The sequence below is a fragment of the Nothobranchius furzeri genome, chromosome 12, assembly GCF_043380555.1.
Source record: "Nothobranchius furzeri strain GRZ-AD chromosome 12, NfurGRZ-RIMD1, whole genome shotgun sequence".
NCBI lineage: Eukaryota > Metazoa > Chordata > Actinopteri > Cyprinodontiformes > Nothobranchiidae > Nothobranchius > Nothobranchius furzeri.
Genome location: NC_091752.1, coordinates 11,120,776 through 11,147,952, shown reverse-complemented (window position 1 = coordinate 11,147,952; position 27,177 = coordinate 11,120,776).

Below are 27,177 nucleotides of genomic sequence, written 5' to 3'. Positions count from 1 at the left end.
CAGCGTCAGTAAGTCATGTGGGGGTGTTATGTTCTGTAAATATGTGAAAGGTACCGCCACTGAATCTGACACCTCAAAACCTAGGAACGTAACTTTTGTGCGTCCTAGCTGGCTTTTCTTCAAGTTGAGTTTGAATCCTGCACATGTCAGTCTGGTCACCACCTCGTCCAAAGTTTTCAGGTGTTCGCTTTCACAATCATGCGTGAAAAATATGTCATCAATATATTGAACGACAGGTAAACCTTCCAGATATGACTGTACGACACCTTGAAATTTATTCGCCGCATTTACCCATCCCATAGGTAGAACGCACCATTGAAAATGCTTTCCTTCAAAAGTAAATCCAGTTTTAGCTCGACTTTCTTGCGCTAAAGGTACAGACCAAAAACCGTTAGCCAAATCGATGCATGTTTTATATTTTTCAATAGGCATGGTTCGGAGCTGCATGTATGGGTCAAAAGTTTTACGCACGTCGTGCGGAGTCACTCTATTTAAACCTTTCAAATTGTGTACCAGTCTGTAGGTGCCATCAGGTTTAGGAACAGCTTGAATGGGAAGACAGGTGGATAATGTATCTTTCTCTTCGATTATCCCTTTTTCTTTAAGCTCAGCGAGAGTACATCTAATCTCATCTCTTCCTTCTCTGATCGGATACTGCTTTTCCCTGGCAGGCATCGCTCCTTTAATAATGCATTGTTCTTTTACTCTGCCACAATCATTTTTGTGTGTAGCCCAATTACCTTTTTGGATTATTTCTCTGAGTTTGTGCGAGTCCAAACTAGTCTTCTCCAGTTGTCCTTTAATGAGACTATCCATATCTAATTCACCTAAAAAACTCAATTGCAGCGCTGGGTCTTTCGTTATTTTAACTAAATCCTTTAAACTAATTAAGTTTTCTGCACCTTTTATGTAAAGAATTCCCTGTTCATCTTTATGAACTGCCATGTTACGTACAGAGCCGTCTGCGAGTATCACATTCTTGTATCCTATTTGTTCCATCGGATTATTTTCACGCTTTACTGATATTAATGCCCCGGTATCTAAAATGTATTTTGTATTTTCGTATTTTACTTTAAGCCACTCCCCATCCCAATGCGTATGAGATGAGAGCGCCTCAATTATTTCTACTTTTGTGGTGGCGGTCTTCTCTGATTGTGGTATTTCGCGTCCCAATCTTTGATTGATTGGATCAATTTCTCCTTCTGTTCTCTGGTCATCCGGGCCCACTCCTCCGGATTCGCTCTCCTGGGTCGAGCCACAGGGCAGCCGGGGGGTCCCATGAAAAACGGCCTTGCATTTGGGTCCATTTGGCCCCTGGTTCTCTGGTTCTGATTCGGTTCTGCTCTGGGTGGGAGTTGCCTCGGTTGAGAACTCACTGATTGGCTCCCTTGCTGTTGGTGTGGAGGGGGCAGAGGGGATGGTATCTGACCTTTCAATCTGTTTCCGGCCTGCCGTCCTAATTCGTTTTTTGACTGCTTAAATTCCCTCGTGCGATCCCACGCCTGCACTTGTCTGATTTTTTCTGCAGGGGAGAGATTAGGCCACATCGCAGCCATCATTAATCCCCCGGGCAGATCAGCTAAAAGTTTTTCCTGCTGTACTTGGGAAAGCCCTGCGATTGTTCCCAAACACCCAGCTAATGTAACTTTTCCTGTACTGATTTCAGAGCTTAAAGCTTTCCTCCGTCGTTCCCCAGAATCCTCACCGATCCCTCTGGGAGAACTCTCCGCCAGGGACATCAACAAGGCTCCTGGGGTTAAACGCAGATCGTTCTTTAATGCTATAACCTGAGAAATTTCTGGACTTGAAAGTTGTTCAATCGTCATACCTCGATCCTGAAGCCGCTGTACATACCCAGCGTCTGTCTCACCCGATGCTCTTTGTGGCAGAATGGTATGATCAAAATGTCCTAAGCTTACTCTTGACTGTTCCTGAGCAGTTTGCCAATATGGGGAATATTCCTGTTCTAGGATTCTCTCTTTAGGCATTGGATTAAGCTGTCCTCCCTGCGGAGTGCTTCGGTTTACATCCAAAGGTTGGGAGGGGCTGCACGGCGAGTAGCAGTGAGTTTTCACTGCCGAATCTCTAGCCATACATCCACCTCGATAAAAATCATATCCTTGGCCTAAATAAGCATGCTTAAAAGGTTGCCCCCATCCTGGTTGCAACATGACTTCTTCCCTACTTTTCGCTGCTTGAATTGCTGAAGCCGTGAAGCCATCTACAGGGTACCAGTCTGGAAAAGGATTTTCTGCTTCTTCTCCTGCATAATTCTGGTCTCCCTCTGTATTAATTGCAAACTGGCCTCGTCCTGGTTCTGGAACTGGCCTAACTGGGCCTATGTTAGGAGGTGCCTGAGGGTCATAATATTTCATCTGTACTGGACGGCTTTTCTTATTTAGTCCTCTAATGCCATAAACCATAGGATTTGTCTCATCTCCTTTTTCTGCTCTCTGGGGTTGCTGCTCTACATTTTCTCTGTTCTCACCTTGCTCATGGGCTGTAACTGGGGATAACCAACTCACTTTTTCAGGCGTTTTGCCTCCAGGGATCCGAGTGCTGCATTTTTGATGGGATTCGCATTCTGACCTGAGCGTCCCTTTGGGTGTGCCACGCACCACCAGTTGGGAACCCTGTTCTTCCTCCGATTCAGCCTCACTCTCGCTGCTTCTGTCTCTGGCCTCAAACCAATGTTTGACTTTCTTCTCTACTCGCGGCAAGGCTGACTTATCCACTAAAATTACGACCGGGATGTCTCCTAGCCTGCTAGAGGCTTCGGAATAAATCACTAAACCTGCACCATATGCTTCAGTTATCCGACACACCTGGGGTTTGTTATTAAGCTTAAACACTAGCCGTCGCGCTCCTAAATCCAAGGCTTCTGACACCACCCGCTCCCAAGCTTGGTGAAAAGAGATGTCGGGATTATGAGGGTCTACGTTAATTATGGAAATCGCGCTGACACGACCTTCCAGATTCCCTAATTGCTTGTCTAAGAGAGTAGTAATTTCTCCAGCTTCGTAATTACGATCTACCAGCGGAATCATAGAACTTCTGCATTCTGCCCCTAAAAGTCTCCTCAGAGAACTTAATGAGGACGTAGTACTGGCAGAACTTTGTGGATCTTTCAGAAAGATCAACACATCTTCTTCTCGGATCTCCGCATCTATTTTCTCGCCTGATAAAATTATCACCGGTTCTTGACCTATCATAACATGATTCGGAGGAGCCGCGGGACTATGCGGTTCTAACGGGGGAAAAGGAATTGGGTTTGGAGTCCTTTCAGCTCCTGACCGTTTCTGAGTCTCGTCTTTGTCCCACGCAGCAACATGCTGTTCAGTGGGCGGTCTCTCCGCTCCTCTCATGGGCACCTGAGCAGGGGTTTGTACATGTAGAAACGGGTTCCACTGCGCCGGCCGAACCGCGTCAGGCGGGTTCGGTGGGGGTGGAGGAAATCCGCTCTCGGAACCGGGGCTCACGGGGAATTCCCTGCGGAGCGCTGGATACAAAGGGGGCGCGGTCGGAACCGATTGGACTTCATCCCAGGAGGCCGACATTTCAACTGCAGCTCGTCTCCGGTACATTTCCGCTTGGAGCTCCGTGATCCCCAGTCGGTTACATAACGCCTGTCTCATTTGAATTGCCTCATTTTTGCTTCTAGATAAGAAGTAAATTGTTCTACTATTAGCCCGTTGAACCACGAACTCCGCCATAGCAGAGTACATCGCTCCCTGATCACATCGGTACTGCCCGACTCCAAATGGAGTGAGAACTAAAGGTTCCGTTCCAGTTGGTATTTGCTCAAGCAATCCCAGAAGGATCTCATACTGCTCGCCCGTGGGGAGTTTCGCTGGATTTTCCCAACAACACCACGCTATCTGATTAAAAACAGGATCATTTTGTTGTTCTGCTAGAATCACCAAATCACCCACTAACGGAAATACATGATTATTCTTTACTTGAGTTTCAGCATTCGGACAGCGCTCCGCTGCGGCTTGAGCCGTTCCGGCCTTGTTATGAAAGCTCCGGTTACAGGATACTGCCAAAACGCTTTGTGGTTCACCTTGAAATGTCGCTATTTCTCCGGTGACAAATCTCACATTAAGGAGAACATTTTCCGGTTTTACCGTTAAAGATCTATCTGCCATGGCTGGTTGAAAGTTTCTCTTTTTTATTATTTGTTTTATTTTTATTCGTTTTCACGTCTTATTCTTTATTCTTACTCTTTATTCCTTTTTATTTTTTGCCTAGCTTTTATCCTTGGCTTTTCTTACGTCGGAAAGCCGTGATTTCTTTATACCTCTTTGAGTTAATCGTCCGTTCTCCCAAATTTCCTTCCTTTTCGAGAAATTGGTGCGGTTTTCGCTCCAAGGTTATAAGCTTATCAGGTCCATTGTGCGTAAGCTTTTATCAGCCTAAAAGACATAGTTCTACGTCGAATAGTCCGGTATCTAATATTTAAACCTTCGCCGATTAGCCTCACGTTGCAGGCGCCATGTCGCGTGCCCGTCCCATTTACCGGTTCCTTTAAAACCCAGTTCCGTTAGAACTTATGAGACGGTGCATCCATCAGGGTTCGGGGGTGTATCGACGAGTATAATCGTACTAGATCCGGGTTTGGACTACCTAATTAGAATCTTGTCTTTTATTTTAAAGGTGAAATGACTTGCACGAATAGCCAGCCCCAGAGTACTACACTTCTTTTAAACTCGTTACCTTTTGGTTAAGATACTAGAGAGAAGTCTGGAGGCAAGCCAAGCCTCTCAGCAATTGTTTGGGCTACCCGGAATTAATTGCGCCTCTAACAGCTTATGTGGGAGGTTGGTAACTATAAAATGATTTATGCTAGTTGATCAGGCTATCATAAGTTTATCAATTTATTTATTAATCCAACCTTCCAGCTGATTAGAGACTTTTTCAACCTGCAATCAGAGCCAAAATAACCTCGAATATTTTGCTTTTATCGCCCTTAAGACAACTCGTTACCCGCAAGGAGGGAGAAGTTAAAACTTCCCTTATCTTAAGGTTTCTTTATATTATTCTGTTATAAACTGTAAAGTAAGTCCTGATAATTCAGAGACCGATCTTCGACATGCTTACCTCTGTGCAATTTATGGCCAGGGCTCCAAACGTGAAGCTTTAGAGAAAACCTGAAAGAATCAGGATTATGTTTCTTTTTCAAAAAAGGTTTATTACAAAATCAAAATACAAAAATGGGTAAAGTAAAAAACAACTACTATCCCCCACGGAGGAATTAGTTCAAAATGATTAAATAAGAGTCAGTTTACACCAGCTCTTGTCTTCTCAGAATCTCCCCAAGAACGAAGCCTGAAGCACTCCCAAGAAGAACCCTGCTCGATCTGAGCTGCATCCTTTTATATCATTTCTGAGACTGCTCTAAACAATGCAAGAGTCACAAGTCATTCTCTCCTGACAGTTTAGGTCAAGGGGTCATCTACCAGATACACTTTTTTTAGCTCTACATAAGACATTTAGTATCATTTCACTACATGCAGTATTCACATGAGGGCACAAAAGTTACATGCTGCACTCCTGGAATGAGAGCACAGGTCATAAATCTTCATATTGGTAGCAAATTGTAGATCTTCTTTCAGCATTCCTGAGAGCTCCTGGGTCCAGCTGGACCTCTCCTCACTCCATGCCATTCCTTCTTTTCCCGCCAGAGGTGGAGTTAGGGGCGGGCCCAGGGGTGTGTCCATGGGTGGATCTAGAGAAGACAGCTTGTCTTTTGAACCTTTGCCTAGTTCTGTCCTCACCAGCAAGTCCTGAACTCCTGTCCTCTTTACCCTTGTGTGACCCTTGTCCCTGACCACTGTTTCTAAGCCTTGACTGGTTGCTCGGGCTTGCAACAAGAGTACTCCAATTAACAGCCCCCATTACCCCAAAAAGGAATGGAGTCATTAGCACTTATGGTTTTTAAATGGCACTCAGAATTATGTTGCACGACGCACAATTTCACATCATTCTGGGTTCATTTGTGTGAAAACAAGGTCCAATCAGGCTGAAACGTTACAGGAAGGTAGAATCTATTGAGTTGTAAGTGATCTGAACATTTCATGATGATAGCACTTTCCTAAGGGGGTCAAACCATGTCCCAAAGGTCACCGGATCTGGTGTCAATTTAAAGAAGTAGTCCAGTTAAACATTTGTGGGCTTATAACTTGGCTTCTGAATTTCCTAGAGAGATCAGGTGTGTTTTAGTATACTCCAATCAACATCCCCTACAACCACAAAAAGGAATGCAGTCATTAGCACTTATGGTTTGTAAATGGCACCCAGAATTATGTTGCACGAAGCACAATTTCACATCATTCTTTGTCCATTTGTGTGAAAACAAGGTCCAATTAGAATGAAACGCTACAAGAAGGTAGAATCTATTGAGTTGTAAGTGATCTGAATGTTTCAAGATGATCGCACATTCCTATAGGGGGTAAAACCATGTCCCAAAGGTCACCGGGCCTGGTGTCACTTTAAAGAAGTAGTCCAGTTACACATTTGTGGGCTTATAACTTGGCTTCTGAATGTCCTAGAGAGATCAGGTTTGTTTTAATGTACTCCAATCAACAGCCCCTTCAATCACAAAAAGGAATGGAGTATTAGCACTTATGGTTTGTAAATGGCACCCAGAATTATGTTGCACGAAGCACAATTTATCATCATTCTGGGTCCATTTGTGTGAAAACAAGGTCCAATCAGGCTGAAACACTAAAAGAAGATAGAATCTATTGAGTTGTAAGTGATCTGAACGTTTCATGATGATAGCACTTTCCTAAGGGGGTCAAACCATGTCCCAAAGGTCACCGGATCTGGTGTCAATTTAAAGAAGTAGTCCAGTTACACATTTGTGGGCTTATAACTTGGCTTCTGAATGTCCTAGAGAGATCAGGTTTGTTTTAGTATACTCCAATCAACAGCCACTACAACCACAAAAAGGAATGGAGTCATTAGAACTTATGGTTTTTAAATGGCACCCAGAATTATGTTGCACGAAGCACAATTTCACATCATTCTGGGTTCATTTGTGTGAAAACAAGGTCCAATCAGGCTGAAACGTTACAAGAAGGTAGAATCTATTGAGTTGTAAGTGATCTGAACGTTTCATGATGATAGCACTTTCCTAAGGGGGTCAAACCATGTCCCAAAGGTCACCGGATCTGGTGTCAATTTAAAGAAGTAGTCCAGTTACACATTTGTGGGCTTATAACTTGGCTTCTGAATGTCCTAGAGAGATCAGGTTTGTTTTAGTGTACTCCAATCAACAGCCCCTACAACCACAAAAAGGAATGGAGTCATTAGCACTTATGGTTTGTAAATGGCACCCAGAATTATGTTGCACGAAGCACAATTTCACATCATTCTGGGTCCATTTGTGTGAAAACAAGGTCCAATCAGGCTGAAACGTTACAGGAAGGTAGAATCTATTGAGTTGTAAGTGATCTGAACGTTTCATGATGATAGCACTTTCCTAAGGGGGTCAAACCATGTCCCAAAGGTCACCGGATCTGGTGTCAATTTAAAGAAGTAGTCCAGTTACACATTTGTGGGCTTATAACTTGGCTTCTGAATGTCCTAGAGAGATCAGGTTTGTTTTAATGTACTCCAACCAACAGCCCCTACAACCACAAAAAGGAATGGAGTATTAGCACTTATGGTTTGTAAATGGCACCCAGAATTATGTTGCATGAAGCACAATTTCACATCATTCTGGGTCCATTTGTGTGAAAACAAGGTCCAATCAGGCTGAAACGTTACAAGAAGGTAGAATCTATTGAGTTGTAAGTGATCTGAACGTTTCAAGATGATCGCACATTCCTATAGGGGGTAAAACCATGTCCCAAAGGTCACCGGGCCTGGTGTCACTTTAAAGAAGTAGTCCAGTTACACCTTTGTGGGCTCATAACTTGGCTTCTGAATGTCCTAGAGAGGTCAGGTTTATTTTAGAGTACTCCAATGAACAGCCCCCATTACCCCAAAAAGTAATGGAGTCATTAGCACTTATGGTTTTTAAATGGCACCCAGAATTATGTTGCACGAAGCACAATTTCACATCATTCTGGGTTCATTTGTGTGAAAACAAGGTCCAATCAGGCTGAAACGTTACAGGAAGGTAGAATCTATTGAGTTGTAAGTGATCTGAACGTTTCATGATGATCGCACATTCCTATAGGGGGTCAAACCATGTCCCAAAGGTCACCGGGCCTGGTGTCACTTTAAAGAAGCAGTCCAGTTACACATTTGTGGGCTTATAACTTGGCTTCTGAATGTCCTAGAGAGGTCAGGTTTGTTTTAGTGTACTCCAATCAACAGCCCCTACAACCACAAAAAGGAATGGAGTCATTAGCACTTATGGTTTGTAAATGGCACCCAGAATTATGTTGCACGAAGCACAATTTCACATCATTCTGGGTCCATTTGTGTGAAAACAAGGTCCAATCAGGCTGAAACATTAGAGGAAGGTAGAATCTATTGAGTTGTAAGTGATCTGAACGTTTCATGATGATCGCACATTCCTATTGGGGGTCAAACCATGTCCCAAAGGTCACCGGGCCTGGTGTCACTTTAAAGAAGTAGTCCAGTTACACCTTTGTGGGCTTATAACTTGGCTTCTGAATGTCCTAGAGAGGTCAGGTTTGTTGTAGTGTACTCCAATCAACAGCCCCTACAACCACAAAAAGGAATGGAGTCATTAGCACTTATGGTTTGTAAATGGCACCCAGAATTATGTTGCACGAAGCACAATTTCACATCATTCTGGGTCCATTTGTGTGAAAACAAGGTTCAATCAGGCTGAAACGTTACAAGAAGGTAGAATCTATTGAGTTGTATGTGATCTGAACGTTTCATGATGATCGCACATTCCTATAGGGGGTCAAACCATGTCCCAAAGGTCACCGGGCCTGGTGTCACTTTAAAGAAGTAGTCCAGTTACACCTTTGTGGGCTTATAACTTGGCTTCTGAATATCCTAGAGAGGTCAGGTTTGGTTTAGAGTACTCCAATTAACAGCCCCCATTACCCCAAAAAGGAATGGAGTCATTAGCACTTATGGTTTTTAAATGGCACTCAGAATTATGTTGCACGACGCACAATTTCACATCATTCTGGGTTCATTTGTGTGAAAACAAGGTCCAATCAGGCTGAAACGTTACAGGAAGGTAGAATCTATTGAGTTGTAAGTGATCTGAACGTTTCATGATGATAGCACTTTCCTAAGGGGGTCAAACCATGTCCCAAAGGTCACCGGATCTGGTGTCAATTTAAAGAATTAGTCCAGTTAAACATTTGTGGGCTTATAACTTGGCTTCTGAATTTCCTAGAGAGATCAGGTGTGTTTTAGTATACTCCAATCAACAGCCCCTACAACCACAAAAAGGAATGCAGTCATTAGCACTTATGGTTTGTAAATGGCACCCAGAATTATGTTGCACGAAGCACAATTTCACATCATTCTTTGTCCATTTGTGTGAAAACAAGGTCCAATTAGAATGAAACGCTACAAGAAGGTAGAATCTATTGAGTTGTAAGTGATCTGAATGTTTCAAGATGATCGCACATTCCTATAGGGGGTAAAACCATGTCCCAAAGGTCACCGGGCCTGGTGTCACTTTAAAGAAGTAGTCCAGTTACACATTTGTGGGCTTATAACTTGGCTTCTGAATGTCCTAGAGAGATCAGGTTTGTTTTAATGTACTCCAATCAACAGCCCCTTCAATCACAAAAAGGAATGGAGTATTAGCACTTATGGTTTGTAAATGGCACCCAGAATTATGTTGCACGAAGCACAATTTATCATCATTCTGGGTCCATTTGTGTGAAAACAAGGTCCAATCAGGCTGAAACACTACAAGAAGGTAGAATCTATTGAGTTGTAAGTGATCTGAACGATTCTTGATGATAGCACTTTCTTAAGGTGGTCAAACCATGTCCCAAAGGTCACCGGATCTGGTGTCAATTTAAAGAAGTAGTCCAGTTACACATTTGTGGGCTTATAACTTGGCTTCTGAATGTCCTAGAGAGATCAGGTTTGTTTTAGTATACTCCAATCAACACCCCCTACAACCACAAAAAGGAATGGAGTCATTAGCACTTATGGTTTGTAAATGGCACCCAGAATTATGTTGCACGAAGCACAATTTCACATCATTCTGGGTCCATTTGTGTGAAAACAAGGTCCAATCAGGCTGAAACATTACAAGAAGGTAGAATCTATTGAGTTGTAAGTGATCTGAACGTTTCAAGATGATCGCACTTTCCTAAGGGGGTCAAACAATGTCCCAAAGGTCACCGGATCTGGTGTCAATTTAAAGAAGTAGTCCAGTTACACATTTGTGGGCTTATAACTTGGCTTCTGAATGTCCTAGAGAGATCAGGTTTGTTTTAGTATACTGCAATCAACAGCCCCTACAACCACAAAAAGGAATGGAGTCATTAGCACTTATGGTTTTTAAATGGCACCCAGAATTATGATGCACGAAGCACAATTTCACATCATTCTGGGTTCATTTGTGTGAAAACAAGGTCCAATCAGGCTGAAACGTTACAAGAAGGTAGAATCTATTGAGTTGTAAGTGATCTGAACGTTTCATGATGATAGCACTTTCCTAAGGGGGTCAAACCATGTCCCAAATGTCACCGGATCTGGTGTCAATTTAAAGAAGTAGTCCAGTTACACATTTGTGGGCTTATAACTTGGCTTCTGAATGTCCTAGAGAGATCAGGTTTGTTTTAATGTACTCCAACCAACAGCCCCTAGAGTCATTAGCACTTATGGTTTGTAAATGGCACCCAGAATTATGTTGCATGAAGCACAATTTCACATCATTCTGGGTCCATTTGTGTGAAAACAAGGTCCAATCAGGCTGAAACGTTACAAGAAGGTAGAATCTATTGAGTTGTAATTGATCTGAACGTTTCAAGATGATCGCACATTCCTATAGGGGGTAAAACCATGTCCCAAAGGTCACCGGGCCTGGTGTCACTTTAAAGAAGTAGTCCAGTTAAACCTTTGTGGGCTTATAACTTGGCTTCTGAATGTCCTAGAGAGATCAGGTTTGTTTTAGTGTACTCCAATCAACAGCCCCTACAACCACAAAAAGGAATGGAGTCATTAGCACTTATGGTTTGTAAATGGCACCCAGAATTATGTTGCACGAAGCACAATTTCACATCATTCTGGGTCCATTTGTGTGAAAACAAGGTCCAATCAGGCTGAAACGTTACAGGAAGGTAGAATCTATTGAGTTGTAAGTGATCTGAACGTTTCATGATGATAGCACTTTCCTAAGGGGGTCAAACCATGTCCCAAAGGTCACCGGATCTGGTGTCAATTTAAAGAAGTCGTCCAGTTACACATTTGTGGGCTTATAACTTGGCTTCTGAATATCCTAGAGAGATCAGGTTTGTTTTAATGTACTCCAACCAACAGCCCCTACAACCACAAAAAGGAATGGAGTATTAGCACTTATGGTTTGTAAATGGCACCCAGAATTATGTTGCATGAAGCACAATTTCACATCATTCTGGGTCCATTTGTGTGAAAACAAGGTCCAATCAGGCTGAAACGTTACAAGAAGGTAGAATCTATTGAGTTGTAAGTGATCTGAACGTTTCAAGATGATCGCACATTCCTATAGGGGGTAAAACCATGTCCCAAAGGTCACCGGGCCTGGTGTCACTTTAAAGAAGTAGTCCAGTTACACCTTTGTGGGCTTATAACTTGGCTTCTGTATGTCCTAGAGAGGTCAGGTTTGTTGTAGTGTACTCCAATCAACAGCCCCTACAACCACAAAAAGGAATGGAGTCATTAGCACTTATGGTTTGTAAATGGCACCCAGAATTATGTTGCACGAAGCACAATTTCACATCATTCTGGGTCCATTTGTGTGAAAACAAGGTCCAATCAGGCTGAAACGTTACAAGAAGGTAGAATCTATTGAGTTGTAAGTGATCTGAACGTTTCATGATGATCGCACGTTCCTATAGGGGGTCAAACCATGTCCAAAAGGTCACCGGGCCTGGTGTCACTTTAAAGAAGTAGTCCAGTTACACCTTTGTGGGCTTATAACTTGGCTTCTGAATGTCCTAGAGAGGTCAGGTTTGTTTTAGTGTACTCCAAAGAACAGCCCCTACAACCACAAAAAGGAATGGAGTCATTAGCACTTATGGTTTTTAAATGGCACCCAGAATTATGTTGCACGAAGCACAATTTCACATCATTCTGGGTCCATTTGTGTGAAAACAAGGTCCAATCAGGCTGAAACGTTACAAGAAGGTAGAATCTATTGAGTTGTAAGTCATCGGAACGTTTCAAGATGATCGCACTTTCCTAAGGGGGTCAAACAATGTCCCAAAGGTCACCGGATCTGGTGTCAATTTAAAGAAGTAGTCCAGTTACACATTTGTGGGCTTATAACTTGGCTTCTGAATGTCCTAGAGAGATCAGGTTTGTTTTAGTATACTCCAATCAACAGCCCCTACAACCACAAAAAGGAATGGAGTCATTAGCACTTATGGTTTTTAAATGGCACCCAGAATTATAATGCACGAAGCACAATTTCACATCATTCTGGGTTCATTTGTGTGAAAACAAGGTCCAATCAGGCTGAAACGTTACAAGAAGGTAGAATCTATTGAGTTGTAAGTGATCTGAACGTTTCATGATGATAGCACTTTCCTAAGGGGGTCAAACCATGTTCAAAGGTCACCGGATCTGGTGTCAATTTAAAGAAGTAGTCCAGTTACACATTTGTGGGCTTATAACTTGGCTTCTGAATGTCCTAGAGAGATCAGGTTTGTTTTAGTGTACTCCAATCAACAGCCCCTACAACCACAAAAAGGAATGGAGTCATTAGCACTTATGATTTGTAAATGGCACCCAGAATTATGTTGCACGAAGCACAATTTCACATCATTCTGGGTTCATTTGTGTGAAAACAAGGTCCAATCAGGCTGAAACGTTACAGGAAGGTAGAATATATTGAGTTGTAAGTGATCTGAACGTTTCATGATGATAGCACTTTCCTAAGGGGGTCAAACCATGTCCCAAAGGTCACCGGATCTGGTGTCAATTTAAAGAAGTAGTCCAGTTACACATTTGTGGGCTTATAACTTGGCTTCTGAATGTCCAAGAGAGATCAGGTTTGTTTTAATGTACTCCAATCAACAGCCCCTACAACCACAAAAAGGAATGGAGTCATTAGCACGTATGGTTTGTAAATAGCACCCAGAATTATGTTGCACAAAGCACAATTTCACATCATTCTGGGACCATTTGTGCAAAAACAAGGTCCAGTCAGACTGAAACGTTACAAGAAGGTAGAATCTATTGAGTTGTAAGTGATCTGAACGTTTCAAGATGATCGCAAATTCCTATAGGGGGTCAAACCATGTCCCAAAGGTCACCGGGCCTGGTGTCACTTTAAAGAAGTAGTCCAGTTACACCTTTGTGGGCTTATAACTTGGCTTCTGAATATCCTATAGAGGTCAGGTTTGTTTTAGAGTACTCCAATTAACAGCCCCCATTACCCCAAAAAGGAATGGAGTCATTAGCACTTATGGTTTGTAAATGGCACCCAGAATTATGTTGCACAAAGCACAATTTCACTTCATTCTGGGCCCATTTGTGTGAAAACAAGGCCCAATCAGACTGAAACGTTACAGGAAGGTAGAATCTATTGAGTTGTAAGTGATCTGAACGTTTCATGATGATCGCACGTTCCTATAGGGGGTCAAACCATGTCCAAAAGGTCACCGGGCCTGGTGTCACTTTAAAGAAGTAGTCCAGTTACACCTTTGTGGGCTTATAACTTGGCTTCTGAATGTCCTAGAGAGGTCAGGTTTGTTTTAGTGTACTCCAAAGAACAGCCCCTACAACCACAAAAAGGAATGGAGTCATTAGCACTTATGGTTTTTAAATGGCACCCAGAATTATGTTGCACGAAGCACAATTTCACATCATTCTGGGTCCATTTGTGTGAAAACAAGGTCCAATCAGGCTGAAACGTTACAAGAAGGTAGAATCTATTGAGTTGTAAGTCATCGGAACGTTTCAAGATGATCGCACTTTCCTAAGGGGGTCAAACAATGTCCCAAAGGTCACCGGATCTGGTGTCAATTTAAAGAAGTAGTCCAGTTACACATTTGTGGGCTTATAACTTGGCTTCTGAATGTCCTAGAGAGATCAGGTTTGTTTTAGTATACTCCAATCAACAGCCCCTACAACCACAAAAAGGAATGGAGTCATTAGCACTTATGGTTTTTAAATGGCACCCAGAATTATAATGCACGAAGCACAATTTCACATCATTCTGGGTTCATTTGTGTGAAAACAAGGTCCAATCAGGCTGAAACGTTACAAGAAGGTAGAATCTATTGAGTTGTAAGTGATCTGAACGTTTCATGATGATAGCACTTTCCTAAGGGGGTCAAACCATGTTCAAAGGTCACCGGATCTGGTGTCAATTTAAAGAAGTAGTCCAGTTACACATTTGTGGGCTTATAACTTGGCTTCTGAATGTCCTAGAGAGATCAGGTTTGTTTTAGTGTACTCCAATCAACAGCCCCTACAACCACAAAAAGGAATGGAGTCATTAGCACTTATGATTTGTAAATGGCACCCAGAATTATGTTGCACGAAGCACAATTTCACATCATTCTGGGTTCATTTGTGTGAAAACAAGGTCCAATCAGGCTGAAACGTTACAGGAAGGTAGAATATATTGAGTTGTAAGTGATCTGAACGTTTCATGATGATAGCACTTTCCTAAGGGGGTCAAACCATGTCCCAAAGGTCACCGGATCTGGTGTCAATTTAAAGAAGTAGTCCAGTTACACATTTGTGGGCTTATAACTTGGCTTCTGAATGTCCAAGAGAGATCAGGTTTGTTTTAATGTACTCCAATCAACAGCCCCTACAACCACAAAAAGGAATGGAGTCATTAGCACGTATGGTTTGTAAATAGCACCCAGAATTATGTTGCACAAAGCACAATTTCACATCATTCTGGGACCATTTGTGCAAAAACAAGGTCCAGTCAGACTGAAACGTTACAAGAAGGTAGAATCTATTGAGTTGTAAGTGATCTGAACGTTTCAAGATGATCGCAAATTCCTATAGGGGGTCAAACCATGTCCCAAAGGTCACCGGGCCTGGTGTCACTTTAAAGAAGTAGTCCAGTTACACCTTTGTGGGCTTATAACTTGGCTTCTGAATATCCTATAGAGGTCAGGTTTGTTTTAGAGTACTCCAATTAACAGCCCCCATTACCCCAAAAAGGAATGGAGTCATTAGCACTTATGGTTTGTAAATGGCACCCAGAATTATGTTGCACAAAGCACAATTTCACTTCATTCTGGGCCCATTTGTGTGAAAACAAGGCCCAATCAGACTGAAACGTTACAGGAAGGTAGAATCTATTGAGTTGTAAGTGATCTGAACGTTTCATGATGATAGCACTTTCCTAAGGGGGTCAAACCATGTCCCAAAGGTCACCGGGCCTGGTGTCACTTTAAAGAAGTAGTCCAGTTACACCTTTGTGGGCTTATAACTTGGCTTCTGAATGGCCTAGAGAGGTTAGGTTTGTTTTAGAGTACTCCAATCAACAGCCCCTACAACCACAAAAAGGAATGGAGTCATTAGCACTTATGGTTTGTAAACGGCACCCAGAATTATGTTGCACGAAGCACAATTTCACATCATTCTGCGTTCATTTGTGTGAAAACAAGGTCCAATCAGGCTGAAACGTTACAGGAAGGTAGAATCTATTGAGTTGTAAGTGATCTGAACGTTTCATGATGATAGCACTTTCCTAAGGGGGTCAAACCATGTCCCAAAGGTCACCGGATCTGGTGTCAATTTAAAGATGTAGTCCAGTTACACATTTGTGGGCTTATAACTTGGCTTCTGAATGTCCTAGAGAGATCAGGTTTGTTTTAATGTACTCCAATCAACAGCCCCTACAACCACAAAAAGGAATGGAGTCATTAGCACTTACGGTTTGTAAATGGCACCCAGAATTATGTTTCACGAAGCACAATTTCACATCATTCTGGGTCCATTTGTGTGAAAACAAGGTCCAAAAAGGCTGAAACGTTACAGAAAGGTAGAATCTATTGAGTTGTAAGTGATTTGAACGTTTCATGATGATAGCACTTTCCTAAGGGGGTCAAACCATGTCCCAAAGGTCACCAGATATGGTGTCAATTTAAAGAAGTAGTCCAGTTACACATTTGTGGTCTTATAACTTGGCTTCTGAATGTCCTAGAGAGATCAGGTTTGTTTTAGAATACTCCAGTCAACAGCCCCTACAACCACAAAAAGGAATGGAGTCATTAGAACTTATGGTTTTTAAATGGCACCCAGAATTATGTTGCACGAAGCACAATTTCTCATCATTCTGGGTTTATTTGTGTGAAAACAAGGTCCAATCAGGCTGAAACGTTACAAGAAGGTAGAATCTATTGAGTTGTAAGTGATCTGAACGTTTCATGATGATCGCACATTCCTATAGGGGTCAAACCATGTCCCAAAGGTCACCGGGCCTGGTGTCACTTTAAAGAAGTAGTCCAGTTACACCTTTGTGGGCTTATAACTTGGCTTCTGAATATCCTAGAGAGGTCAGGTTTGTTTTAGAGTACTCCAGTTAACAGCCCCCATTACCCCAAAAAGGAATGGAGTCATTAGCACTTATGGTTTTTAAATGGCACCCAGAATTATGTTGCACGAAGCACAATTTCACATCATTCTGGGTTCATTTGTGTGAAAACAAGGTCCAGTCAGGCTGAAACGTTACAAGAAGGTAGAATCTATTGAGTTGTAAGTGATCTGAAAGTTTCATGATGATCACACATTCCTATAGGGGGTCAAACCATGTCCCAAAGGTCACCGGATCTGGTGTCAATTTAAAGAAGTAGTCTAGTTACACATTTGTGGGCTTATAACTTGGCTTCTGAATGTCCTAGAGAGATCAGGTTTGTTTTAGTGTACTCCAATCAACAGCCCCTACAACCACAAAAAGGAATGGAGTCATTAGCACTTATGGTTTGTAAATGGCACCCAGAATTATGTTGCACGAAGCACAATTTCACATCATTCTGGGTTCATTTGTGTGAAAACAAGGTCCAATCAGGCTGAAACGTTACAAGAAGGTAGAATCTATTGAGTTGTAAGTGATCTGAACGTTTCATGATGATAGCACTTTCCTAAGGGGGTCAAACCATGTCCCAAAGGTCACCGGGCCTGGTGTCACTTTAAAGAAGTAGTCCAGTTACACCTTTGTGGGCTTATAACTTGGCTTCTGAATGGCCTAGAGAGGTTGGGTTTGTTTTAGAGTACTCCAATCAACAGCCCCTACAACCACAAAAAGGAATGGAGTCATTAGCACTTATGGTTTGTAAACGGCACCCAGAATTATGTTGCACGAAGCACAATTTCACATCATTCTGCGTTCATTTGTGTGAAAACGAGGTCCAATCAGGCTGAAACGTTACAGGAAGGTAGAATCTATTGAGTTGTATGTGATCTGAACGTTTCATGATGATAGCACTTTCCTAAGGGGGTCAAACCATGTCCCAAAGGTCACCGGATCTGGTGTCAATTTAAAGAAGTAGTCCAGTTACACATTTGTGGGCTTATAACTTGGCTTCTGAATGTCCTAGAGAGATCAGGTTTGTTTTAATGTACTCCAATCAACAGCCCCTACAACCACAAAAAGGAATGGAGTCATTAGTACTTACGGTTTGTAAATGGCACCCAGAATTATGTTTCACGAAGCACAATTTCACATCATTCTGGGTCCATTTGTGTGAAAACAAGGTCCAATCAGGCTGAAACGTTACAGAAAGTTAGAATCTATTGAGTTGTAAGTGATCTGAACGTTTCATGATGATAGCACTTTCCTAAGGGGGTCAAACCATGTCCCAAAGGTCACCGGATCTGGTGTCAATTTAAAGAAGTAGTCCAGTTACACATTTGTGGGCTTATAACTTGGCTTCTGAATGTCCTAGAGAGATCAGGTTTGTTTTAGAATACTCCAATCAACAGCCCCTACAACCACAAAAAGGAATGGAGTCATTAGAACTTATGGTTTTTAAATGGCACCCAGAATTATGTTGCACGAAGCACAATTTCACATCATTCTGGGTTTATTTGTGTGAAAACAAGGTCCAATCAGGCTGAAACGTTACAAGAAGGTAGAATCTATTGAGTTGTAAGTGATCTGAATGTTTCATGATGATCGCACATTCCTATAGGGGTCAAACCATGTCCCAAAGGTCACCGGGCCTGGTGTCACTTTAAAGAAGTAGTCCAGTTACACCTTTGTGGGCTTATAACTTGGCTTCTGAATATCCTAGAGAGGTCAGGTTTGTTTTAGAGTACTCCAGTTAACAGCCCCCATTACCCCAAAAAGGAATGGAGTCATTAGCACTTATGGTTTTTAAATGGCACCCAGAATTATGTTGCACGAAGCACAATTTCACATCATTCTGGGTTCATTTGTGTGAAAACAAGGTCCAGTCAGGCTGAACCGTTACAAGAAGGTAGAGTCTATTGAGTTGTAAGTGATCTGAAAGTTTCATGATGATCGCACATTCCTATAGGGGGTCAAACCATGTCCCAAAGGTCACTGGATCTGGTGTCAATTTAAAGAAGTAGTCTAGTTACACATTTGTGGGCTTATAACTTGGCTTCTGAATGTCCTAGAGAGATCAGGTTTGTTTTAGTGTACTCCAGTCAACAGCCCCTACAACCACAAAAAGGAATGTAGTCATTAGCAGTTATGGTTTTTAAATGGCACCCAGAATTATGTTGCACGAAGCACAATTTCACATCATTCTGGGTTCATTTGTGTGAAAACAAGGTCCAATCAGGCTGAAACGTTACAAGAAGGTAGAATCTATTGAGTTGTAAGTGATCTGAACGTTTCATGATGATCGCACATTCCTATAAGGGGTCAAACCATGTCCCAAAGGTCACCGGATCTGGTGTCAATTTAAAGAAGTAGTCCAGTTACACATTTGTGGGCTTATAACTTGGCTTCTGAATGTCCTAGAGCGATCAGGTTTGTTTTAGTGTACTCCAATCAACAGCCCCTACACCCACAAAAAGGAATGAAGTCATTAGCACTTATGGTTTGTAAATGGCACCCAGAATTATGTTGCAAGTAGCACAATTTCACATCATTCTGGGTTCATTTGTGTGAAAACAAGGTCCAATCAGGCTGAAACGTTACAAGAAGGTAGAATCTATTGAGTTGTAAGTGATCTGAACGTTTCATGATGATCGCACATTCCTAAGGGGGTCAAACCATGTCCCAAAGGTCACCGGATCTGGTGTCAATTTAAAGAAGTAGTCCAGTTACACATTTGTGGGCTTATAACTTGGCTTCTGAATGTCCTAGAGAGATCAGGTTTGTTTTAGTGTACTCCAATCAACAGCCCCTACAACCACAAAAAGGAATGGAGTCAATTGCACTTATGGTTTTTAAATGGCACCCAGAATTATGTTGCACGAAGCACAATTTCACATCATTCTGGGTTCATTTGTGTGAAAACAAGGTCCAATCAGGCTGAAACGTTAGAAGATGGTAGAATCTATTGAGTTGTAAGTGATCTGAAAGTTTCATGATGATCGCACATTCCTATAGGGGGTCAAACCATGTCCCAAAGGTCACCGGGCCTGGTGTCACTTTAAAGAAGTAGTCCAGTTACACCTTTGTGGGCTTATAACTTGTCTTCTGAATATCCTAGAGAGGTCAGGTTTGTTTTAGAGTACTCCAATTAACAGCCCCCATTACCACTAAAAGGAATGGAGTCATTAGCACTTACGGTTTTTAAATGGCGCCCAGAATTATGTTGCACGAAGCACAATTTCACATCATTCTGGGTTTATTTGTGTGAAAACAAGGTCCAATCAGGCTGAAACGTTACAAGAAGGTAGAATCTATTGAGTTGTAAGTGATCTGAACGTTTCATGATGATCGCACATTCCTATAGGGGTCAAACCATGTCCCAAAGGTCACCGGGCCTGGTGTCACTTTAAAGAAGTAGTCCAGTTACACCTTTGTGGGCTTATAACTTGGCTTCTGAATATCCTAGAGAGGTCAGGTTTGTTTTAGAGTACTCCAATTAACAGCCCCCATTACCCCAAAAAGGAATGGAGTCAATGAGCACTTATGGTTTTTAAATGGCACCCAGAATTATGTTGCAAGTAGCACAATTTCACATCATTCTGGGTTCATTTGTGTGAAAACAAGGTCCAATCAGGCTGAAACGTTACAAGAAGGTAGAATCTATTGAGTTGTAAGTGATCTGAACGTTTCATGATGATCACACATTCCTAAGGGGGTCAAACCATGTCCCAAAGGTCACCGGATCTGGTGTCAATTTAAAGAAGTAGTCCAGTTACACATTTGTGGGCTTATAACTTGGCTTCTGAATGTCCTAGAGAGATCAGGTTTGTTTTAGTGTACTCCAATCAACAGCCCCTACAACCACAAAAAGGAATGGAGTCATTAGCACTTATGGTTTTTAAATGGCACCCAGAATTATGTTGCACGAAGCACAATTTCACATCATTCTGGGTTCATTTGTGTAAAAACAAGGTCCAATCAGGCTGAAACGTTACAAGAAGGTAGAATCTATTGAGTTGTAAGTGATCTGAACGTTTTGTGATGATCGCACATTGCTATAGGGGGTCAAACCATGTCCCAAAGGTCACCGGGCCTGGTGTCACTTTAAAGAAGTAGTCCAGTTACACCTTTGTGGGCTTATAACTTGGCTTCTGAATATCCTAGAGAGGTCAGGTTTGTTTTAGAGTACTCCAATTAACAGCCCCCATTACCACTAAAAGGAATGGAGTCATTAGCACTTACGGTTTTTAAATGGCGCCCAGAATTATGTTGCACGAAGCACAATTTCACATCATTCTGGGTTCACTTGTGTGAAAACAAGGTCCAATCAGGCTGAAACTTTACAAGAAGGTAGAATCTATTGAGTTGTAAGTGATCTGAACGTTTCATGATGATCACACATTCCTATAGGGGGTATAACCATGTCCCAAAGGTCACCGGGCCTCGTGTCACTTTAAAGAAGTAGTCCAGTTACACATTTGGGGCTTATAACTTGGCTTCTGAAGGTCCTAGAGAGATCAGGTTTGGTTTAATGTACTCCAATCGACAGCCCCTACAACCACAAAAAGGAATGGAGTCATTAGCTCTTATGGTTTGTAAATGGCACCCAGAATTATGTTGCACGAAGCACATTTTCACATCATTCTGGGTCCATTTGTGTGAAAACAAGGTCCAATCAGGCTCAAACGCTACAAGAAGGTAGAATCTATTGAGTTGTAAGTGATCTGAACGTTTCATGATGATTGCACATTCCTATAGGGGGTAAAACCATGTACCAAAGGTCACCGGGCCTGGTGTCACTTTAAAGAAGTAGTCCAGTTACACATTTGTGGGCTTATAACTTGGCTTCTGAATGTCATAGAGAGCTCAGGTTTGTTTTAGTGTACTCCAATCAACAGCCCCTACAACCACAAAAAGGAATGGCGTCATTAGCACTTATGGTTTGTAAATGGCACCCAGAATTATGTTGCACGAAGCACAATTTCACATCATTCTGGGTTCATTTGTGTGAAAACAAGGTCCAATCAGGCTGAAACGTTACAAGAAGGTAGAATCTATTGAGTTGTAAGTGATCTGAACGTTTCATGATGATCGCACATTCCTATAGGGGGTAAAACCATGTCCCAAAGGTCACCGGGCCTGGTGTCACTTTAAAGAAGTAGTCCAGTTACACATTTGTGGGCTTATAACTTGGCTTCTGAATGTCCTAGAGAGATCAGGTTTGTTTTAGTGTACTCCAATCAACAGCCCCTACAACCACAAAAAGGAATGGAGTCATTAGCACTTATGGTTTGTAATTGGCACCCAGAATTATGTTGCACGAAGCACAATTTCACATCATTCTGGGTTCATTTGTATGAAAACAAGGTCCAATCAGGCTGAAACGTTACAAGAAGGTAGAATCTATTGAGTTGTAAGTGATCTGAACGTTTTATGATGATCGCACTTTGCTAAGGGGGTCAAACCATGTCCCAAAGGTCACCAGATCTGGTGTCAATTTAAAGAAGTAGTCCAGTTACACATTTGTGGGCTTATAACTTGGCTTCTGAATGTCCTAGAGAGGTCAGGTTTGTTTTAGAGTACTCCAATTAACAGCCCCCATTACCCCAAAAAGGAATGGAGTCAATGAGCCCTTATGGTTTTTAAATGGCACCCAGAATTATGTTGCAAGTAGCACAATTTCACATCATTCTGGGTTCATTTGTGTGAAAACAAGGTCCAATCAGGCTGAAACGTTACAAGAAGGTAGAATCTATTGAGTTGTAAGTGATCTGAACGTTTCATGATGATCGCACATTCCTAAGGGGGTCAAACCATGTCCCAAAGGTCACCGGATCTGGTGTCAATTTAAAGAAGTAGTCCAGTTACACATTTGTGGGCTTATAACTTGGCTTCTGAATGTCCTAGAGAGATCAGGTTTGTTTTAGTGTACTCCAATCAACAGCCCCTACAACCACAAAAAGGAATGGAGTCATTAGCACTTATGGTTTTTAAATGGCACCCAGAATTATGTTGCACGAAGCACAATTTCACATCATTCTGGGTTCATTTGTGTGAAAACAAGGTCCAATCAGGCTGAAACGTTACAAGAAGGTAGAATCTATTGAGTTGTAAGTGATCTGAACGTTTCGTGATGATCGCACATTCCTATAGGGGGTCAAACCATGTCCCAAAGGTCACCGGGCCTGGGGTCACTTTAAAGAAGTAGTCCAGTTACACCTTTGTGGGCTTATAACTTGGCTTCTGAATGTCCTAGAGAGATCAGGTTTGTTTTAGTGTACTCCAATCAACAGCCCCTACAACCACAAAAAGGAATGGAGTCATTAGCACTTATGGTTTTTAAATGGCACCCAGAATTATGTTGCACGAAGCACAATTTCACATCATTCTGGGTTCATTTGTGTGAAAACAAGGTCCAATCAGGCTGAAACGTTACAAGAAGGTAGAATCTATTGAGTTGTAAGTGATCTGAACGTTTCGTGATGATCGCACATTCCTATAGGGGGTCAAACCATGTCCCAAAGGTCACCGGGCCTGGGGTCACTTTAAAGAAGTAGTCCAGTTACACCTTTGTGGGCTTATAACTTGGCTTCTGAATATCCTAGAGAGGTCAGGTTTGTTTTTAGAGTACTCCAATTAACAGCCCCCATTACCCCAAAAAGGAATGGAGTCAATGAGCACTTATGGTTTTTAAATGGCACCCAGAATTATGTTGCAAGTAGCACAATTTCACATCATTCTGGGTTCATTTGTGTGAAAACAAGGTCCAATCAGGCTGAAACGTTACAAGAAGGTAGAATCTATTGAGTTGTAAGTGATCTGAACGTTTCATGATGATCGCACATTCCTAAGGGGGTCAAACCATGTCCCAAAGGTCACCGGATCTGGTGTCAATTTAAAGAAGTAGTCCAGTTACACATTTGTGGGCTTATAACTTGGCTTCTGAATGTCCTAGAGAGATCAGGTTTGTTTTAGTGTACTCCAATCAACAGCCCCTACAACCACAAAAAGGAATGGAGTCATTAGCACTTATGGTTTTTAAATGGCACCCAGAATTATGTTGCACGAAGCACAATTTCACATCATTCTGGGTTCATTTGTGTGAAAACAAGGTCCAATCAGGCTGAAACGTTACAAGAAGGTAGAATCTATTGAGTTGTAAGTGATCTGAACGTTTCGTGATGATCGCACATTCCTATAGGGGGTCAAACCATGTCCCAAAGGTCACCGGGCCTGGTGTCACTTTAAAGAAGTAGTCCAGTTACACCTTTGTGGGCTTATAACTTGGCTTCTGAATATCCTAGAGAGGTCAGGTTTGTTTTAGAGTACTCCAATCAACAGCCCCCATTACCACTAAAAGGAATGGAGTCATTAGCACTTACGGTTTTTAAATGGCGCCCAGAATTATGTTGCACGAAGCACAATTTCACATCATTCTGGGTTCATTTGTGTGAAAACAAGGTCCAATCAGGCTGAAACTTTACAAGAAGGTAGAATCTATTGAGTTGTAAGTGATCTGAATGTTTCATGATGATCGCACATTCCTATAGGGGGTATAACCATGTCCCAAAGGTCACCGGGCCTCGTGTCACTTTAAAGAAGTAGTCCAGTTACACATTTGGGGCTTATAACTTGGCTTCTGAATGTCCTAGAGAGATCAGGTTTGGTTTAATGTACTCCAATCGACAGCCCCTACAACCACAAAAAGGAATGGAGTCATTAGCTCTTATGGTTTGTAAATGGCACCCAGAATTATGTTGCACGAAGCACAATTTCACATCATTCTGGGTCCATTTGTGTGAAAACAAGGTCCAATCAGGCTGAAACGCTACAAGAAGGTAGAATCTATTGAGTTGTAAGTGATCTGAACGTTTCATGATGATCGCACATTCCTATAGGGGGTAAAACCATGTACCAAAGGTCACCGGGCCTGGTGTCACTTTAAAGAAGTAGTCCAGTTACACATTTGTGGGCTTAAAACTTGGCTTCTGAATGTCCTAGAGAGCTCAGGTTTGTTGTAGTGTACTCCAATCAACAGCCCCTACAACCACAAAAAGGAATGGCGTCATTAGCACTTATGGTTTGTAAATGGCACCCAGAATTATGTTGCACGAAGCACAATTTCACATCATTCTGGGTTCATTTGTGTGAAAACAAGGTCCAATCAGGCTGAAACGTTACAAGAAGGTAGAATCTATTGAGTTGTAAGTGATCTGAACGTTTCATGATGATCGCACATTCCTATAGGGGGTAAAACCATGTCCCAAAGGTCACCGGGCCTGGTGTCACTTTAAAGAAGTAGTCCAGTTACACATTTGTGGGCTTATAACTTGGCTTCTGAGTGTCCTAGAGAGATCAGGTTTGTTTTAGTGTACTCCAATCAACAGCCCCTACAACCATAAAAAGGAATGGAGTCATTAGCACTTATGGTTTGTAAATGGCACCCAGAATTATGTTGCACGAAGCACAATTTCACATCATTCTGGGTTCATTTGTGTGAAAACAAGGTCCAATCAGGCTGAAACGTTACAAGAAGGTAGAATCTATTGAGTTGTAAGTGATCTGAACGTTTTATGATGATCGCACTTTGCTAAGGGGGTCAAACCATGTCCCAAAGGTCACCAGATCTGGTGTCAATTTAAAGAAGTAGTCCAGTTACACATTTGTGGGCTTATAACTTGGCTTCTGAATGTCCTAGAGAGGTCAGGTTTGTTTTAGAGTACTCCAATTAACAGCCCCCATTACCCCAAAAAGGAATGGAGTCAAAGAGCACTTATGGTTTTTAAATGGCACCCAGAATTATGTTGCAAGTAGCACAATTTCACATCATTCTGGGTTCATTTGTGTGAAAACAAGGTCCAATCAGGCTGAAACGTTACAAGAAGGTAGAATCTATTGAGTTGTAAGTGATCTGAACGTTTCATGATGATCGCACATTCCTAAGGGGGTCAAACCATGTCCCAAAGGTCACCGGATCTGGTGTCAATTTAAAGAAGTAGTCCAGTTACACATTTGTGGGCTTATAACTTGGCTTCTGAATGTCCTAGAGAGATCAGGTTTGTTTTAGTGTACTCCAATCAACAGCCCCTACAACCACAAAAAGGAATGGAGTCATTAGCACTTATGGTTTTTAAATGGCACCCAGAATTATGTTGCACGAAGCACAATTTCACATCATTCTGGGTTCATTTGTGTGAAAACAAGGTCCAATCAGGCTGAAACGTTACATGAAGGTAGAATCTATTGAGTTGTAAGTGATCTGAACGTTTCGTGATGATCGCACATTCCTATAGGGGGTCAAACCATGTCCCAAAGGTCACCGGGCCTGGGGTCACTTTAAAGAAGTAGTCCAGTTACACCTTTGTGGGCTTATAACTTGGCTTCTGAATGTCCTAGAGAGATCAGGTTTGTTTTAGTGTACTCCAATCAACAGCCCCTACAACCACAAAAAGGAATGGAGTCATTAGCACTTATGGTTTTTAAATGGCACCCAGAATTATGTTGCACGAAGCACAATTTCACATCATTCTGGGTTCATTTGTGTGAAAACAAGGTCCAATCAGGCTGAAACGTTACAAGAAGGTAGAATCTATTGAGTTGTAAGTGATCTGAACGTTTCGTGATGATCGCACATTCCTATAGGGGGTCAAACCATGTCCCAAAGGTCACCGGGCCTGGGGTCACTTTAAAGAAGTAGTCCAGTTACACCTTTGTGGGCTTATAACTTGGCTTCTGAATATCCTAGAGAGGTCAGGTTTGTTTTTAGAGTACTCCAATTAACAGCCCCCATTACCACTAAAAGGAATGGAGTCATTAGCACTTACGGTTTTTAAATGGCGCCCAGAATTATGTTGCACGAAGCACAATTTCACATCATTCTGGGTTCATTTGTGTGAAAACAAGGTCCAATCAGGCTGAAACTTTACAAGAAGGTAGAATCTATTGAGTTGTAAGTGATCTGAACGTTTCATGATGATCGCACATTCCTATAGGGGGTATAACCATGTCCCAAAGGTCACCGGGCCTGGTGTCACTTTAAAGAAGTAGTCCAGTTACACCTGGGTGGGCTTATAACTTGGCTTCTGAATGTCCTAGAGAGATCAGGTTTGGTTTAATGTACTCCAATCGACAGCCCCTACAACCACAAAAAGGAATGGAGTCATTAGCTCTTATGGTTTGTAAATGGCACCCAGAATTATGTTGCACGAAGCACAATTTCACATCATTCTGGGTCCATTTGTGTGAAAACAAGGTCCAATCAGGCTGAAACGCTACAAGAAGGTAGAATCTATTGAGTTGTAAGTGATCTGAACGTTTCATGATGATCGCACATTCCTATAGGGGGTAAAACCATGTACCAAAGGTCACCGGGCCTGGTGTCACTTTAAAGAAGTAGTCCAGTTACACATTTGTGGGCTTATAACTTGGCTTCTGAATGTCCTAGAGAGCTCAGGTTTGTTTTAGTGTACTCCAATCAACAGCCCCTACAACCACAAAAAGGAATGGCGTCATTAGCACTTATGGTTTGT